Here is a 12,405-nt window from a genome sequence, read left to right as displayed (position 1 = left end):
GCCCAAGTAACATCAAGCCTTTAAATAGTGAGAAACTAAAACCGAACATAACATGCAAGCGATTTGCCCTGCCTAAATTCAAGCTTTTGATTGACCTCTATAACAATAAATCTGTCACTTCTTCCAATAGGGTTGGGTGGGCTAAACAAATGTTCCACATGTCTGGAGAAAACAAGGTTAAATATGAATGTATGGGCTGTGTATGTGTGTGTGTGTGAGAGAGAAGCGAGAGAGTTCATGTATGTATGCAACTCTTACTTCCAGTACCTGAACAAAAAAGCTAATAAAATTAAATAAAAACACACTGTTTAAAGAAAATCACATTGATGTCCTTTATGCTTACACTACGTTCAATGCAAAAAAAAATATTACCACAAGGGTTCTCCTAAACAAGAGATGAGCAGTCTTCATTCCAGTTTGGTTCCTTTAAGTTACCGGTTGCAGGGTGTTTGCGTCGCCCGTGCGTGGGCATGCGTGGGTGAAGGCTTTACACAGTGCCCACCACTCTGGGGTCTAAGATGGTCCCACTGCGTCCCACCAGCAGCTTCCGGTCTGGGTGGTCAGCGCGGCCCGGCGCTGGTGTCGGTGTTTGCTCTCTGAGTCAAAGTGCTGCAGCAGGTCATTGCTTAGTCCATGTGGGCGTAGGCCGGGCGCTTGGTACCAACAGTCTTAGACTCAATGTCCAAACTCATCCTGCAACATGAAAACATGCTTCCAGATAAGTGCCTTAATTACATATGTGGCACATCCGATGAGAGTGGTGTTGGGGCAGATATTGTAATGGCCATGGAATAGAATTCTGCACACTGTGGGCAGTGGGCACCCACAATAACACAATCGTGCGTTCTACTCACACTGTCCTCATGAGCTCTGGGTTAGGGCACACAGCGCAGGCGGTGGGACAGCTGGAAGGCCTGGCTCTGGGGCAGCAGCATCAGCAGACCGTACAGGCCTTGATCAGGTATGGGTTGTTCTCCATTGTAGCTGAGACGCAGGTCTAAAAACAAACGGATTGAGAGGTTGGTTGGTTAGTGTGTGTGTTTGTAGTGCGGTGCGGTGCAGTGTGTGGCTGAATCCCAAATCAGTACCTTCCCCTCCCCCCTCCCATTTGCACCTCTGCCATATGCACCAGTGTCCAAAAAGCTGAGGAAGTGAAAATGATTGAGGTGTTGAGGCTAATTAGACCTTCCGATAGCCACTTCAGCCAAGCCAGCAAGGCTGCAGGCTCCAGGGCAAAGTGCTATCCCACACACACTGCGATATGTTTGGCGTTTGTGCAGTTTAATACAAAACGTGGGCGTGTTACACGTCTGATTGGAGCTTGACATGTAACAACTGAAATACCACCCAAATTAAATGTTTAACTGTTACTGAGGTTTATATATCTTGTAAAGCGACAGAGGGAATTTGTTAATTTGTTAACTTGTTTTTGTGTGAAATGTGAACATGAATTGCATCATTCAAGTCACAAGTGTCATCCCAAAGTTGAAGGTTAGTCCATCGCAACTCTCTGTAAGTCTCCTTAAGAGTTCCATTAGCAACACGTGAAAACAGTGGCCATCCATGTGAGTTGGTAGGGCGCGAGTGGGTGGTTTGGGATTCACTGTGTGTGTTCTGATCTAATATTGAGCTGTAACTCACAGAGTAACGATGGAGCTTTTTATCAACTGTACCAGCTTGTCGGCTTCCATGAGGAGTCTACAGTCACCTCCAAATCACCGCTAAATGGATAACATTAAGGAAATATAATACGACATAATATACCAATAAGCATACACTACGGAGCAACAATGCTGATATGCAAAATATATATCAAAGACAACCAGAGAAAATACAACTTCTGGATGAGGTCGTAGGCATGGCGGTAGTTCTGGGTCAGAAGCAGAGAGACACGGTGGCCACAGGGTTGTGACACAGGAGCAGTACAGGCAGCAGAACAGGGCACAGCTCTCCTGCAGGGGCCACCAAACACACAGTTAACATGAGTACACACAGCTGGGAAAACTACCCTACCTCATTGGTCAACGAGGTTGGGTTCAATTCATTACCATTCTTCCATTCAGATAGATTGATTAATATTCTGTACATGACCCAACCATGGTGGTGGTCAGCCATACAGAGGAATGGCTCCATTTCTCAGGCATTACCTGTGTGCGCAGACCCGAGCTGGTTGCGCAGCTGAATGCTCTTGAGAGGTGAGCAGGATGGTGTTGAGGCGTCTGCACCATGTTGGATGCAAACTTCCAGGTCCTCCTCCTTCAACAGGATGTCTGCCATGGAGTGGAATATGTTCTCTGCATGCAGGAAAAGACACAACTGCCTGGAGGAAATGAGTGCAAGAAGAAGAGTGAGGAGGTGATGTAACTCAAACTACAAACAATCCCAGAGGGGTGGAGTAGGTTGAAAAACAATGAATCCATGGTCTCGCAGAAACTTGGGAGTTTTAGCACATTTTTCCACATATGTCACTACCTGATGATGAAGGCTCCTCTGTTCTCCAGCAGCTTTCTCTCCAAACTTAGGCGCTTCAGCAGGTTGATCATGAACTTGTAGAAGTAGGAGTTCATGCTGGGGGTAGTGGGATGAGTCGCCTGCTTTGAACCTGGTGGGTGAGAATAATCTAAATTCTCATTTACTTTTATGCTTTATACTACTGTTCCAGAGCCATTTTCTACTCACCCACGACTGTCTGTGGGCCTGCCTTACCTCAGGAACCTGAAGCTCCAGTTTGCTGTTAGAATTATCACAGGAGCCTGAGGAATCGGTCTGTCAGCTGGGATACGCAATCTCAGCCAAAACCTCCAGGTCTTTAAAAATACCTGAGTATAGATGGGGAGTGAGGTGGGGTTGGTTACTTATGTAAAAACCATGTATTAAAAAGATAGTTCAGCCAAATTACAAATCACATATTGGTTTCCTTACCATGTAAGCAGTCTACGGACAAGGTATGACAGCATCCATGCTTTGGTTTTGTTTACTGTGGTTGATTTGCCACAAATATCGTTAGCATTTTAAACAGTGGCCGAGCAAACAAAACCAAAGCATGGATTGCTGTTCAACCTTGTCCATAACTGCTGGATTAAGTATACCTTTAACATTAGCGAGATTCTGAACTGGGGTTGCATGCTGTGCTCACCTCATCAGACTCATCAGAAGTGTCTTCAGCAACATGGGAACAAACTGTCTCTGTGTGCCAACATCTGCATTTACGGCACACAGATTAGTGTGCTGATAGTCATACTGTAAAACACTCCACAGAAAGGACCTCTGACTCACTTTGCGAGGTGTCTTGATGTAGAGGTGGTACAACCGAGCTTGCACGCGATGTCCAGGGTCATCATACCGGTGGAGGGAGTCATGCAGGTGGCGGTCCAGCACCTGAACTATCCCATCAAGGTCAAGGGTCACCTGTGATATCCGGTCAGCACTGTCCAGGAGAGAGAATACAGATAAGAATGGGAAGTACACAAGACATCAAAAGTTATGGAGGTAGAACACATACTCCAAAATATTTAACAGCTAACAGCAGATACTAGAAATGCCACAGAGGAAGATCAAACACTGTAGATGCCTTTTTGAGGCATGGTCGGGTATAACAGAAAACAGTAGACCCACACAAAATGAGACATAGGTGTTGGACTGCACAACAGAGCTGGGCGAAATACAGCATGTCAGCATTGCTCTAGAGGACCACGATGCACAAGCTTTCAGTTCAAACAGATCCTACACTTGCACAGCTATAGGGCTAGCAGGAACTACAAAATCTGGAGAGTTTATCTACAGTGCATTCAGAAAGTATTCTGACCCCTTGATTTTTTTTTCCACATTTTTGCTACATTCACAGCCTATATATTCTAAAATGGGAATCAGAAATCATTCCCCCCTCACAACAATTCTACCTAATGACAAAAAGGACAAAAAAACTGGTTTTTAGCAATGTTTGCACATTGCTACAAATTTAAACACTAAAATAACATTTTAAGTATTCAGACCCTTTAGTCAGTACTTTGTTGAAGCACCTTTGGAAGCGATTACAGCCTCAAGTCTTCTTGGGTATGACCTTCTAAGCTTGGCATGCTGCATAGTATTTGGGGAGTTTCTCCCATTCTTCTCTGCCAGATCCTCTCAAGCTCTGTCAGGTTGGATAGGGAAACGTCGCTGCACATCTATTTTTCAGGTCTCTCCAGAGATATTCGTCGAGGTTCAAGTCCAGGCTCTGGCTGGGCCACTCCACAGGAGCCCTAGAGACTTGTCCTGAAGCCACTCCTGTGTTGTCTTGGCTGTGTGCTTAGGTTCGTTGTCCTGTTTGGAAGGTGAACCTTCGCCCCAGTCTGAGGTCTGAGCGCACTGGAGCAGGTTTATATCAAGGATCTCTCTGTACTTCTCCGGTTCATCTTTCCCTTGATCCTGACTAGTCTCCCAGTCCCTGCCGCTGAAAAAACATCCCCACAGCAGGAGTGCCGCCATCACCATGCTTCACCGTAGGGATGGTGCAAGATTTCCTCCAGATATGACGGCTGGCATTCAGGCCAAAGAGTTCAATCCTTGGTTTCATTAGACCGAGAATCTTGTTTCTCATGGTCTGAGAGTCATTTAGGTGCCTGTTGCCAAACTCCAAGCGGGCTGTCATGTGCCTTTTACTGAGGAGAGGCTTCCATCTGGCCACTCTACCATAAAGGCCTGATGGTGGAGTACTGCAGAGATGGTTGTCCTTCTGGAAGGTTCTCCCATCTCCACAGAGGAACTCTTGAAGCTCTGTCAGAGTGACCATCGGGTTCTTGGTCACTCCCTGACCTCCCTGACCAAGGCCCTTCTCCCTCGATTGCTCAGTTTGGCCAGACGGCCAGCTCTAGGAAGAGTCTTGGTGGTTCCAAACTTCTAAGAATGATTGGAGGCCACTGTTCTTGGGAACCTTCAATGCTGCAGAAATGTTTTGGTACCCTTCCCGAAATCTTTGCCTCGGGCAATCCTGTCTCGCGAGCTCTAGAGACAATTCCTTCGACCTCATGGCTTTGGTTTTTGCTTTGACATGAACTGTCAACTGTGGGACCTTATATAGACAGGTGTGCTCCTTTCCCAAATCATGTCCAATCAATTGAATTTACCACAAGTAGACTCCAATCGTTGTAAGAAACAGCCAAGGATGATCAATAACACAGGATACCTGAGCTCAATTTCGAGTCTCATAGCAAAGGGTCTGAATACTCCAGTGGTGTAAAAGTACTTTCAGTAAAGATACTTTCAAGTACTACCTTAAGTAGTTTTTGGGGTGTTAACTTTACTATTTATATTTTTGACAACTTTTATCACTACATTCCTTTAAAAAAATATTGTAGTTTTTACTCTGCCCATTTTCCTTGAAACCCAAAAAGTACTCATTACATTTTGAATGCTTATAGCAGGACAGAAAGATTGCCCAATTGGTCACACACACTTATCAACTGAACATCCCTGGTCACATCCCTACTGCCTCTGATCTGGCGGACTCACTAAACACACATGCTTTGTTTGTAAATTATGTCTAAGTGTTGGAGTGTGCCCTGGCTATACATACATAGAAAAAAAACAAGAAAATGGTCTCTGTTTTTGCTTAATATAAAGGAATTTGAAATGATTTATACTTTTACTTTTGATACTTAAGGCTACATTTTAGCGATTACATTTACTTTTGACATTTAAGTATATTTTTAAACCAAATACTTGCAGACTTTTACTCAAGTAGAATTTGACTGGGTGACTATTTGAGTCATTTTCTAATAAGGTATCTTTACTTTTACTCGGTATGACAGTTGGGTACTTTTTCCCACTGAATACTTATGTAAATAAGGATTTATTTATTTTTTGGCATATAAATTAGCGAATGTCAAAACCTGCTTTCGCGTTGTCATTATGGGGTATTGTGTAGATTGGATGAGTCCAAAAATAATTTAATCAATTTTAGAATAAGGCTGTAACGTAACAAAATGTGAAAAAGGGAAGGGGTCCTGAATAGCTCTTCCGAACGCACTGTATGTGTGTCCGAACTAGCTCCATGTAAATGAATGAGCAAACATTTATCGTGACAGATCCTCCTCAGTTCCCAATGTTTATCTGGAGCACAGCCAAACAGCTTCTAGCCTCTGCAGGTCTACTCGTTCCACCCAACTTACGTCTGCAGCTTCCTCACGTTCCCAAATCCCTCCCCCCCTTCCAACCCTGCTGCGCTGAGCATTCTTCTCTCCTTCAAAAACAGAGGCACCCTTTCTCCACAGCTAAGCATTGGTGGTTCAGTGGTAGAATTCTCGCCCGGCCATACGCGGGGGCCAGTCGCGTATAGCTGTAACAGCCGTTTTGTCGAAACAGCGCCACTGAATCAGTGTGTGGCCGAAAATATATTACATCCGTAGTGGTTTAGGGACTACCATAGAGAATGAATGGAAACGCTTTAGGGCTCTTTATTTTTTTCAGGCTGCCTTTTTCTTGAAACGCTTTTATTGGGGGTTCAAATTCTAAACAAGGAAACTGCATTCTGATATTTTTTCCCCATGTATTGGGGAATTGAATGATAGATTATAATTAGATTTTGTCACTATTGGTTTTATTTGATCATGCAGTGTATTTTCCCGAGCCCAAAACACAGTGTACTTGAAGTGTATTACTTGGAACGTTTATATTGTACCTTTGTACACTAAATAGTTATATTTACTATACTATTTAGTATAAGTATAATTCAGTGTTTTAATATAGACCCACTTTTACTTGCTATTTTTGTATACTGATAACATATGATTGATGAATAATATTTCAGAACATTGATAATAACTCCAAATGTATTCAAAATATTATACATTCCCCATCTTATTTCAGGTGTACTAGTTTATATCCAGTGTAGTTAAAATAATAGTATTTTGTAATGGGATTTTCTGCTTTTGTGAAAGTGTTATTTTAAAGACCAAATTACTTCATTCATTTATGCTGATGTGAAATTAATTTAAAGATAACACCTTTCAAAATAATTAACACATTTATGTACTGCACATATTCTACCATAAGATTTTCCTCTTCAGTTAAAGATTGCAGTGGATTATTCTTACTTATCAGCCCTACCTGTTGAGGAAACAAAAGTACCTTCATCCGATGACCTGGTAAAAAACCTTCTTCAGCCCTGCAGTCGACTTGAATGCACAGACCAGCTTTACTGACCTCCTTGCCAATCTTAACTTAGATTTAGGGTTACACAAACCAAACTTTTCTGTCAGTTGATTTTTTCATGTACCTTGTGCCACAATGTAATTATAAGCAACCCTGTCTGACTTCATGTACAGTATGTTCAATATGTAAACATGAATTAAAGGCAAGAGAATTGTATTGAACTTCAAAATTGTTTTATTAAAAGATTATGGCCATTTTGTTTGTTTGTGTGTGTGTGTGTGTGTGGATGCGTGTGTGTGTGTGTAAATCAACATTTCCCTCTTTTCATCCATCCATCTTTCTTTTCATCATGATAAAAAGCAGATGCCTGGAACTCCTTCCAGGTCATTTCTTTCTCCATACCCTTGGCCTGGTAGAGGGAGGAACATCTTGCAGGACAATAAATATATTTCCCTGCCACTCCGGGGGGAACCCTGTGTGAATGTGAGGACTATTAGGGCCCTGTTTTAGTTCCAAATGGCAGAACCTGCACAAACGGCCAGAGGGTACCACATCTGCTGACTTCCTCTTTTGTTTGTCCTTCTGTTGTTCCACTTTCTGTTTTATGGATTCAAGTTCTTGTTGAAAGAAGGGTGTTGACATGAAATCCTCAAAAGACATTTTGGGGTTTGTGAGGCCCTCTGCTCCATATGTTTTAAATACTTTTGTGGAGCAGTAGAAGTACCTAACATGCCCACTCTGATAAAAATAATGAATTGAGGAGCCATCATTCATGTAACGGGACTTGGGTTGGCCATGAAAGGCAGGTTTTTGTCATTTTTTTCTTTTGCTGCTGTTGTTGCTCTGACTGTTGCTGCTTTTCCATCAGTCCCAAAACAATTTTCTCTATGGCAGCTTCAGTAAGAGGAGAGCATTTTGTGTGGGCAGTGCGGGTGGGTTCACAACTGCAGGTGGGAGTGCTGTTACAGGGGACACAGGTTGTGTCACTACCCATGGTTAAGTGCTGCCACAGTTGTTGGGTCTCCAAGAGCTTTTCAGGACTGGTGTTAAGGGAGGAACTGGTGTTTTTAATTTGGCCGGGTGTTTAATATACCTTCCAATGTGGTGTTTGGTGGTTGGGTGAAGCAGGCTGTTGGGGGTCTGCAATGAACTTTGCACCATGGAAGCACTAGACAAAGTCCACCAGTTTCAGCATGTCCTTCTGTCCATGATGCCTGGCAAGCAGACTCATCAATAGCCACCTCATTGGGCCAGGCCACCGATTGTGGTCCAACACAAAGACCCGGCCACCAGTCTTGATAGGCCCCGTGCGTGCACTTCTTGGTGAGGCGGTCATAGGCAGTGGAGGTGTGCAGGGCAGATCTGAAAGAGAGGAACAGTTCTTCAGTGAAAGTAATTATGCAGAATGCATGTGTCTGCAAGCATATTTAGGTGCGTGTGACTGAGTTAGTGTGAGAGAGATATGCCTATGTTTGTGGTATTATTCTGAATTACCTATGTCCATCTGGGGCTCCTCAGTGCTTTCTCTCTTTAAAGCCTCAGTAGCAGGAGCTGCAGAATCAGGAAATCTGACAGTCGGCGGCAGCTGTGTTGCTGAGGGTTGACATTTCTCAACAGGGAGAGGGGTCAGGAATACGGACATGTCTGTCCTCTTCTGAGATCTGTGCTTTTCCCAGTCGAGAGAACAGCACGGCACCCTGCTCAACGTACTGAGTCCAAACCTCTCTCCCGTGTCCCTGTTGGAGACTTGTAGTGCTGGATATTTGGCGCTCCCCGTCACATTCACAGAGGCCATGTTCAAGTCTGTGATCAGTAGTGGGTCAAACACTGCAGGCAAAACCACACCCGGCTGTTTGAGATCCACCAATCTCTGGAAATTCCAGCGTGCCACACCAGTCATACCCTGGGCCTGAAATAACTCTGGGAGACTTTGTTCCCAGTCACCCACTGAGCCTGGTGGAAGTGGTAGCCCTCTTTCTGTGGAAGTGCCTCTGATTGGAATCTACACGGGCACAGATGCCCCTTCACCTGGACATGGTTGAGTTGCAGCGTGCCACCCCGTATCTGTGAACAGAATCCCATCCTCCCGTTCTGGGTCACTGAGACAGCCCTCAGCATGTGGACTCGCTGGATCCTCCAGGCTTTCAGCATGGACGGTTTGAAGAGAGGGATGTCATTTACATCTTTTAACAGTGGAAGTGAAGGGAGAACTTCTTCCACTCTCTTCACAAGCTCCGTGGCTGAGGGATCTCTTTGTCCTGCAGTGCTCCCGGATATGCTGCTTTGTTGGATTTGCTGCACGATCCACAGAAGACATAGGCCTCCTTCAGTCTCTTCAGATCCTGCTGATCCACAATTGTGAAGGCAGCCGAGAGGAACTGACAGAAAGAGCTGTATAAGGAATGATGCTCGAGACACACTCCTGGGCAGAATCGTCTCATACAGTGGAACAAGTCCAGCTTTACAGAGATGAACTCATTAAACTTTGACCTCGAAGCACAGATGTTGGTCAAGTCCCCCGGATGTCACCTCTGCAACAGTAGCCTCTGTAGTCCTCCAGGCTTCCTCAAAAAGGTGCTCAGCTGGATGAGAATTCTGGACCCTGAAGGCTGCACAGCAGTCCCTATGTACAAAGAAACATAACAATGTCCGGAAATAGAAGAGGATTAAAAAAAAGTTACATGATTAAATATATAATGAATTTTCTTCCCTATTTGAGATTTAAATGAAATTATTAATATCATTAAATAACATATGTAAGCTGAAAAGGCTTATACAATTGTTAAACAAATTATACAATAAATACCTGTCCACCCAATGGTAATTGGCCTTTTCAATCCAGCAGCAGTGTAGCGTGTGGCCAGACCTTCATACATGGGCTCCAAAGACCTTTCACTCTCGGACTGCACCATCACCCAAGAGATGATCATCCAGTTCCTGCGTTCATCACAGCATAAGATGACATTGTGCCTGATGTAAGAGTGACTTTCCTGGCAATCTTCCGGGTGTGGTCGGATCTCAACACCTGTCCAAATGTGCCCTGTAAGAGCTGCGTGATTGATGGCTCCTGCCTCTGAAACTCCTGCAGAAGACAGTCTGTAAGGTAATATGACGACACAGACATTCCACACCAGCCGTCTGTGTCTTCATACCCCCAAATGCAGCAGGTGTACTGTCCCTCCTCAGGTATTTGCTGATGGTGCTCTGACCATACAACCCTGCCTCAGCATCCTTGATGTTCTGCACACTTAGCAGGTAGGCCAGGTTTGCTCTTTCATACTTTAGGTGCATCATCTCCATCAGCTGATTGGCCAGTGCGCCTTAATTCATCTACCACAGATTTACAGATCGCTTTCTTGTAGGTAAGGAGGGCTGGCAACATGTTGGGATACCTTTTAGGGAGCTTTGCCAGCCACAGAGGATTGTCAGCAAACCAATTCCTTTTGCATGCTTTGCAGCAAAGCCGAGATGCAAACAAGTAATATTGATTGACAATGCCAACAACCACTCGAGGCCTTCCCCTACACCTGATGAAGTTATCTGTGGTCGAGAACAACTGTGAAGACATGGGGAGAACATAATTGTTTCTCAGCCTTCCCATGATGCTGTCATTCTCTGGTTTCCAGATGAAGAATGGATGGCCGGAAATATTTGGGGGATGGAAGCCCACAGGCAGTCTCAATGAGCTCAGGCTGAGGTGGTAGGCGACAAAGAGACAAGAGTTAGTAAGGTGCCTCACAGGTGGACTTCCCGGCCACAGTCCCATGGCTTCCAGCTCCATCTTCATCCATACCTTTTGCTGTTGAGAGCAGTTCCAGTGAATCATTTCTTGGTCATATCTGGGCAGTGGAAGTGAGGTGGAAATCCAGGGCGTGTTGATGCTGGCGGCACAGGCTGAGATGCAGGCGTGTTGATGCTGGTGGCACAGGCTGAGATGCAGGGCGTGTTGATGCTGGTGGCACAGGCTGAGATGCAGGCGTGTTGATGCTGGTGGCACAGGCTGAGATGCAGGGCGTGTTGATGCTGGTGGCACAGGCTGAGATGCAGGCGTGTTGGTGCTGGCGAGTGCCCAGGCTGACGTGGCAGGGTGTGTTGGTGCTGGAATCACAAATACCAAAAGGTAAAAATCAACATGTAGACTACAGTGATTACTTACTTATAGTACACTTATTTCACAAATACACAATTGAATGACCTTGTAGACTAAATATATCATACATGCACATGCACAGAAATTCAGAGGACATGCAAAAAGGGAACTCAAATGAACACTTACCCTCATGGAGACGGAGGTTTCCGATGGACATGTTGTCATGAACATGTCCTTTTGATTTTGTTAGTAGAACACAAGCAAAATAACAATTAGGAACATGGCCAGAACATAGCCAGAACAAAGCCAGAACAAGGCCAAAATAATAACCAAGGTATATTGTTAGGCAGAATAATTCAGTGAATAGTCCTGCCAAACTGATGGAGAAAAACCTCTGCCAGTAGACACAGATGGTGCTCCTACAGCTGCTGATGCTGGTGAATCTGAAATAAAGTTTAACATACACACACATGATCTTGGTTGCAAGCAGTTACATTACAGTTTACAATGAGTAGATTTGAAGTAATTTGCCTAAAGTAGCAACGATACACAATAGTTAATGTAGTTGTCAAAATAGCTAGAAAATAAGTGACAATAATTCCTCACAAATGTAGCACAACTATTTGTTGAATAATCCTTACATTCCTAACTCAAATGGAAACTCAGTAAAATGGTTATGTGTTTAAAATACATAGAAAACATGTTTAACTCAGAGCATGGTCTGGATTTTGGAAGGTGAAATACTCAGTATAGCTTTCTCCAGGAAAACTTCATTCATCCATTGCTATGCAATAAAACATAATGAAAACCAAAAAAAGATATATGATGCCACAACAATATTTTTTCAGATGATTTGTGTTTACTTTGACATACCTTGGGAGTAAGGGAGGTTGCAGTAGAGGCTGGTGATGTAACGGTTGATGGCAATGACTCTTTTTTCATTAGCAGGTACTGCGCAGTTTGTGCATTTTGAACCTGTACCACATTTCCTTGACATAATGAAGAAAGCCTACCCAGCAGCTCTGCTCTCCCATATTTCTCCCCATGTACTTTTGGCCCGATACCAAAGCCAACCAGAGTGTCACAATCTGAGGTCACAGCGGGAGAATTCGTTTTGTGAGACTCAAACTTTGAAAGCTCCTCAATATCTTTGAAGCTCATGGCATATTCCAAAAAGGACTGCA

The 12,405-nt window shown here is 44.1% G+C and overlaps 1 pseudogene; it reads right to left on the bottom strand.

Moving 5' to 3' along the window:
* Nucleotides 1–875: 875 nt before the first annotated feature.
* LOC123486957 lies at nt 876–6,211 on the bottom strand (annotated as a pseudogene).
* Between the last annotated feature and the right edge of the window lie 6,194 nt (nt 6,212–12,405).

Source organism: Coregonus clupeaformis, unplaced genomic scaffold (assembly GCF_020615455.1).
Source record: "Coregonus clupeaformis isolate EN_2021a unplaced genomic scaffold, ASM2061545v1 scaf1384, whole genome shotgun sequence".
Lineage (NCBI taxonomy): Eukaryota > Metazoa > Chordata > Actinopteri > Salmoniformes > Salmonidae > Coregonus > Coregonus clupeaformis.
The sequence above is the reverse complement of the archived record's forward strand: the minus strand, read 5'-3'. Positions and strand labels throughout refer to the sequence as shown.